General features: G+C 46.1%; 1 pseudogene; it reads right to left on the reverse strand.

Moving 5' to 3' along the window:
* Positions 1–2,889: 2,889 nt before the first annotated feature.
* Positions 2,890–5,029, reverse strand: LOC125915295 (histo-blood group ABO system transferase-like; annotated as a pseudogene).
* Between the last annotated feature and the right edge of the window lie 1,659 nt (positions 5,030–6,688).

Consider the following 6,688-nt stretch of genomic DNA (forward strand, 5'->3'; position numbering starts at 1 on the left):
AATAGATGGCTTTCAACGGGAGATGGTCACACTTTACAAAAGCAACCAGTGTCTTGGCTAAAGCCCAACATGAGAAATGAGAAGGGATAGAGCCACAACCCTGTTCCTTTGCAGCTGAGTTGCGAGGTCAGAGGTGGGCATGAGGCCTCTGGGGGTAGACAGGGCTTGAAAGGTCTGAGAGGCCAGCTCTGGGAACCCCCTCCACTCTGAAGATGTGGCTGCAGGGCAGAGGGAGGAAGGGGACAGGAAGGCCTGAGAGCAGGATTTCCTTCTGCTGCCACAGGGTCTGAAGCTCCACTAGCCCCACAGGGACACCGCAAGTTTGCATTAGGGACTGTAATAGGTCAACTTATGAGATATCAGAAAGCTTATTGTATATAAGTTCGGCTTAAACTCACCTTTCATGAATAATTGAGATAAAAGCTTATGTGGTTCCCTATTAGGGTTATCGGAAATTACTAACAGCCCTATCTCCCCTATTTCCCTTCTGTAACTTCGCCTGCTTGCTAAATAGATAACTTAGGTTGCAAAACGCTCCCCCCACCCCTTCTACCAAGATCTGGCCTAGGCAAGACCAACATGTAAAAAGTCATGAACTCACTGCCCCACCGTATCTTAGGTGTCTAACTATGACCTCTGTAAGTTTAGAAGGACCCCCGAGTATGAGATGCTGAACCAGTGTTTGTTTTGGGCTTTCATAGAAGTGCTGTTCCTGTTCCCTAAATATTAGTTCTGCTTAAAACCACATTTGCTGAGTTACTGAGAAATAAAACTTCCTCTTAACTGCTTGTTTGAGCTTCTGTAAACCTGCTCGGCGTAATCACCCTTCCCCATTTTCAGGCACGGCATCCTGTTCGAACTAGATAGAAGACTAATATTGTAAACCACATGATTCAGCATTCAACTAGCTAGAGTCATCAAGTTATATTTTAAAATTCTTCAGGACTGTGTGATTGGTGCCCGCCTTATATTTTAAAAACCTACAACATTGTGTGATTGGTGCCTGCCCTTTCAAACTGCCACCCTTTGCAACCCGATTGGTCGATACAGGTTTTATAAGACATTCCCAAAGCTTGTTCCGGCCAGATTTTCAAGACCTGTTGTATTTCCCTGTCTGGCCTGGCCGTAATAAACTTGTTTTGATCCTGTTTTTGCTGTCCGGAGTTCATAAGTGATCGCGACCTACAACAGGGACAAAATACGTTCCCGAATGTTCTTATGGAAAATTGGTTACTCAGCAGTGGCACAGAAAAACATACAATTTAGAATTAGAGTTTAAAAGCAAGATAAAGATAAAAAAATTAAAAAATAATAATAAAAATATAAAAATAAAAAATAAAAGCAAGAAAGAGCCACTAACATTAGGAAAACTGAACAACCACAGAAGAGAAATAAAGATTGCTAGTGGTGACTTCCCTCTGTGTTTTGCATGTGAGAAGGAAAAAGCAGGTCAGGGAAATGCAGGATTTCAGGCTCTGGATGAAGGGCAGTGAAATCCCTTCTAAATAAGAGAGGTTTCCATGACAATTATCATCTAAAAGTACATATGTTTTCAGAAAATAGGGAACTGGCAAGTCCCCAAAAGTTACTAAATTGCTACCTTGAGTGTGGGGCAAGGCAAGCAGGGAGGGGGTGGGGGAAGCCAGGAGAGACCTGCTTTGCTCCACTGGACAGACAGCAGCGCTGTGGAATGAAGAAACCAAACGTGAGGAAAGGGGACCTTGGTGTGGCTTCGTGGTCCCCTCCCGTCTGTACCCTAAAGGGACTCTTCAACTTCACAGGTTGTTTTCAGCTTCTGAAATGAGGTGATAATTTGGCTTAAAGCCGAAGACTTTTACCTACTGCTCAGAGAAAATATTTGAAAAGGGTTAATATCCAAAACATATAAGGAACTCTTACAACCCAATAGCAAAACAAACAAACAAACAATCCGAATAAAAAATAGGCAGAGGATCTTAACAGACATTTTTCCAAAGAAGACATACAGATGGCCAACAGACACATGAAAAGCTCCTCAACATTACTCAGTATCAGGGAAATGCAAATCAAAACACAATGAGATATCACCTCACATCTGTCAGAATGGCTGTTATGAAAAGGACAAGAAATAATAAATGTTGACCAGGCTCTGCAGAAAAGGGAACGCTTGGGCATTGTTGGTGGGTATTTACCTCCATCAGGTACAGCCAGTAAGGAAAACCATATGGAGATTTCTCAAAATATTGAAAACAGAACTATCATATGATTTGGCAATTCCACTTCTAGGTATTTACCGAAGAAAATGAAAACACTAACTCCAAAAGACAGCTCTACCCCGCTTCACTGCAATATCATTTACAATAGCAAAGATTTGGAAACAACTTAAGTGTCCATCCATAGATGAATGGATAAAGGTTTGGTATATCTATACACACACACACACACACACACACACACACACACACACACACAGGACTATGCCTCAGCCATTAAAAGGAATGAAATCTTGCCATTTGCAACAACAGGGATGGACCTTGAGGGCATGATGCTAAATTAAATGAAGTCAGACAGAAAGGTAAATACTGTATGATATCACGTACATCAGGAATCTAAAAAACAAAACAAACACCAACAACAAATCAAACTCACAGAGACCGAGAACACATTGGTGATTGCCATAGGGGGAATTGGAGGGTGTGCAAAACCGGTTAAAGGGGTCAAAAACTATAAACATCCAGTTAGAAATTATTCATGGGGATATAATGCACAGCATATGACTATAATTTGTATTGTATTGCATATTTGAAAGTTGCTAAAAGAGTAGATCTTAAAAATCTTCACCCCAAGAAAAAAATGAAAAAAAAATTTTTGTAACTATGTATGGTAAGGGATGTTGACCAACCTTATTGTGGTGATCTGTGTGTCTGAAGGCTTCCTACCTTGTTCTGGAAAAGATCTCACCTCTGATCCTTTGTCAGGACAGACTCAGACCACCCACCTCCTCCATCCTGAGGGGTGGTGGTATCACACAGTGAGAAGCTAGAGGTGGTGGAAACCCTGGGAATTTGTGCCTGAATCCAAGAATCAGGCCAGCCTAAACGTGTGTGCTTTCGGTGGTTGCAGGAGGGGTGGGGAGGGGATGGTATTAGGCCTACGTTAGGAGAGGTGGTTCTAGGCCTCCATCAGGTAGGAAAAGCAGAGTCACACCCTTTGTGCTAAAACTGGTTTAATGAAGAATACCATGCCAGAAGGAAGGAAGACCCAGGCTAGCTAAGCATTACCTCTCTCCGAGCCCTTCCTAGAAGTTCTGCTCATCAGTCTTTCAGTTGGTAATTCATCTCTAAGACCTTAAATCTTCTCCACTTTATGATTTTGGACAAGTTAAATTTTTGTGGTTTAAAATAATACGTTAGCTGCTGATTCCACAGGTACTCGGGGGAGAGGACCTTGGAGGGTTTGTGGTAAAGCAGATACTCGTTCCGGTGGCTCTCACCATGCCTCGAGGCCTTGACGTGGTTGGCTTGGTTGGCCATTAGTGCCTCGTGGCGGGGCCTTGCTGAGCCTGTAAACCTCTGGCACTGACCCCCCTCCCCCAAAAGGCCCCTGTGTAATAAAAGTCCCCTTCATCTTCAGGAATATGGGCTTGTGACTGAGGCCAACGTTCATAGGGGAAGTGGGTCCGACTGAGCCCAGGGTAGCCAGGGTGCAGGGTGCGGAACAAGGAGGAGAGGATCTCCACGCCCGTGTGGTCGCTGAACTTCATGTCCGCATCCACACACACAAGGTAATCCGCTTCCTGGTGGAAGCGTGCCGGGGAAAATTGATGTGCGGAGCGTGGAGATGTCCTCCCAGCGGGCATGGCTCTGGACCCTGAGGATGATTGTCTGCCTTCCTTTTTGGATGTTAATATGAGGAACGTAGTCTGGCCGGTCAGTGAAGACGTAGTAGTTCACCCTGTGTCCCGCCATGAAGTACGTCTCTGCAGGTCCAGCAATATCTCCAGGTGGGTTTTGGGTTTTTTAGCAGGAAACGTGATGAATCCAATGGTGGCATTCTGGAGCCGGAACTGCTCATTCAGGATGTCAGTTTTGAAAGTCCCCTCCCAGAGGATGGGAGCCAGCCGAGGGGTCATGACTAGGACGTCCTTCCTAGAGGGTGTTAGCACCTGTGGCTGTTGATACACCATCCTTGGTAAATTTTACACTTTTCAGACCATTCTGGTCTCTAACAGCCATGTTTGCATCAACCTGGACGCTTTCCAGCTTCTGGCTTCTTGGGTTCAGGTAACCCTTAGACCTGAAGATAATGATGATAAGAGCTAGGAGAAGAAGAAAGGTCACTCGATGAAGTGAACGGCATTTCTGTGTTGCAGCCAGTATGTGCATTAGCTGGGCCATGTCTGCATGACCCAAGGATGCAGCTCTTGTCTCCTTCAAGATACAAGGGTACTTGTCTCTCCTAACTTTCCCCTCTCGGTGGTTGAGGCAAGTTGGAGCTGATCGCCCGACCCTAAAGCACCCACACTCCCACTTCCTGCTCACTACTCCAGCAGCCCAGGTTCCCCTGAGGCCTGAACCGGTACAAGTGAGTACCTGAGCACAGGGATGTCCTGGATGCCCTCGGAGAAAGGAAGGATCTGAGGAGACCCTAATAAATTTAGGTTCCTTCTGAAGTGCTGTCAAAGAAACCAGGTGTCAGGACTTAGCCAACAGACAGCTAGAACTTAAGGACGAGCAGGAAGAAGACAAGTCAGGGCCCCCGAAACAGATTCAGGGGACTGGCTCAAGGTAGACCACTGAGCAGGTAAAGGCCAGAGACTGTGACGAAAGCAAGGCAGGGCAGTAGTCACCAGTGATGCCCTGGTCAGGACTTATGGTGTGGCCCTCCCTTGTTAACAGCTGAGAGCTAAGCACCGAGTTTCCTGAAAAAATCCTCAAGGTCAAGATCAGACTGTTTTCAAGATCATATCCATACAGCTAACATGGGCAATTGCTCAGAGGCCTGATTTGGAAGCCATGGTGGAGGGAACAGAAAACCTACAGATTAGGAATGCTTTCCTTCATTCTCTTAATAATTACTTAAAATCCACTAGCATTTGCTTTTTATGCTACAGACCTCACACCGTTGTTAGGATTAGGCTGCTGAGCTTAATGTGCATTATCTTGTTCAATCCTTACAATAAGCTTGGGGGATGGGTGCTATGTTACCCACGTTGTACAGGTGGGTGACTGGCCCACAAGTACATGGCTGGCGGGTAAGTGCTGAAGCTGCCTTAGCAGCCCGATTTGAGAATATTCTGTATTCTGTCCCTTCGTCTCACTTGTGTCTTCAAGGTTTCCCTTATTGGGTTCTTTCTAAAGTCAGGTTCTTTGGTTTTCTCGCTGAGCCTTCACATGTCAGCTGTTCCTCAGACAGAGGCCTCAAGACACGACCCTTTGTTGACGCAGGGCTTATTCTATTGCCGCTTCATACACCTCCTCCCGCTGATGTCCTGGGAAACTCCAAACATGTGCCTCCTAGAAAATGAAGCCTCAGACACAGACTTCTGATGCCACACTGGGGAGCCAACAGCAGGTGAAAAAGGACCCCTTGGTGGAGAAGGAGCACCTGCCACCTGCAACACGAAGTGGGCTGGTGCTCTCACGACACCTTGCTCTCTCTGTGACACCTTGCTCCTGCTTTCATGCAGAAGTGCTGGCTTGGGGCGCCTGGGTGGCTCAGTCGGTTAAGCGGCCGACTTCGGCTCGGGTCATGATCTCGCGGTCCGTGAGTTCGAGCCCCACGTCGGGCTCTGTGCTGACAGCTCAGAACCTGGAGCCTGTTTCAGATTCTGTGTCTCCCTCTCTCTCTGACCCTCCCCCGTTCATGCTCTGTCTCTCTCTGTCTCAAAAATAAATAAACGTTAAAAAAAAAAAAAAAAAAAGAAGTGCTGGCTGGAGATGTGGGTTTTCAGGGGTTAAAAAGTCTTCTTAGAACAGTTCTTATTGTGTTGGAAGAGGGAGGGAAGAGTGTTCTGAGTGTCTTTTACTGCAGTCATCTTCTCTTTGTGGTGTGGATCATGACATTTGCCTGGCTGTGCATAAGAATGACAGTGTACCGCCAGCCTCACGACCCTTCCGCCACAGCACTTCAGGGGGTCCAGCATAGCATTAGTGGCCCAGCGTAATTTTTTCCAACATCTCTGACCTGCTCACAGTCCCCCAGCAGGCCTGCCTCCTCGGAGATAACCTGCCTGGGTCCCACTAACACCACAGAGAACAAGCATAGCCCATAACAGGCAGAGAGTCCATGCAGATGACTGCAGTGAAAGGAAAAGTGACTCAGACACAACAGCAGGGCATAATCAACACCCAAAGGATACTCTCCTGATGTGCCAGGTCTGGGTGAACAAGGGATACTGCACTGCAAGGTGCTGTAGGACCTCTTCTTCATAAAATCACAACCTTCGATAGCAGAAGACACCGCTAACTTTCTTAACACAGAGAAAGAGACACACAGAGGCAGACAAAATAAGGAGACAGAGAAATTTACCCCAAATGAAATAACAGGACAAGGCCACAGCCAGAGATCTAAGTGAAACAGATATATGTAACATGCCTGATAGAGAATTTAAAGCAATGATCATAGGATACTCACGGACTTGAGAAAAGAATGGAAGGCATGAGTGAGATCCTTAACACAGAGAAGGAATAACACAGAAGAGATAAAG

Source organism: Panthera uncia (assembly GCF_023721935.1).
Source record: "Panthera uncia isolate 11264 chromosome E2 unlocalized genomic scaffold, Puncia_PCG_1.0 HiC_scaffold_19, whole genome shotgun sequence".
In the NCBI taxonomy this organism is placed as follows: Eukaryota; Metazoa; Chordata; class Mammalia; order Carnivora; family Felidae; genus Panthera; species Panthera uncia.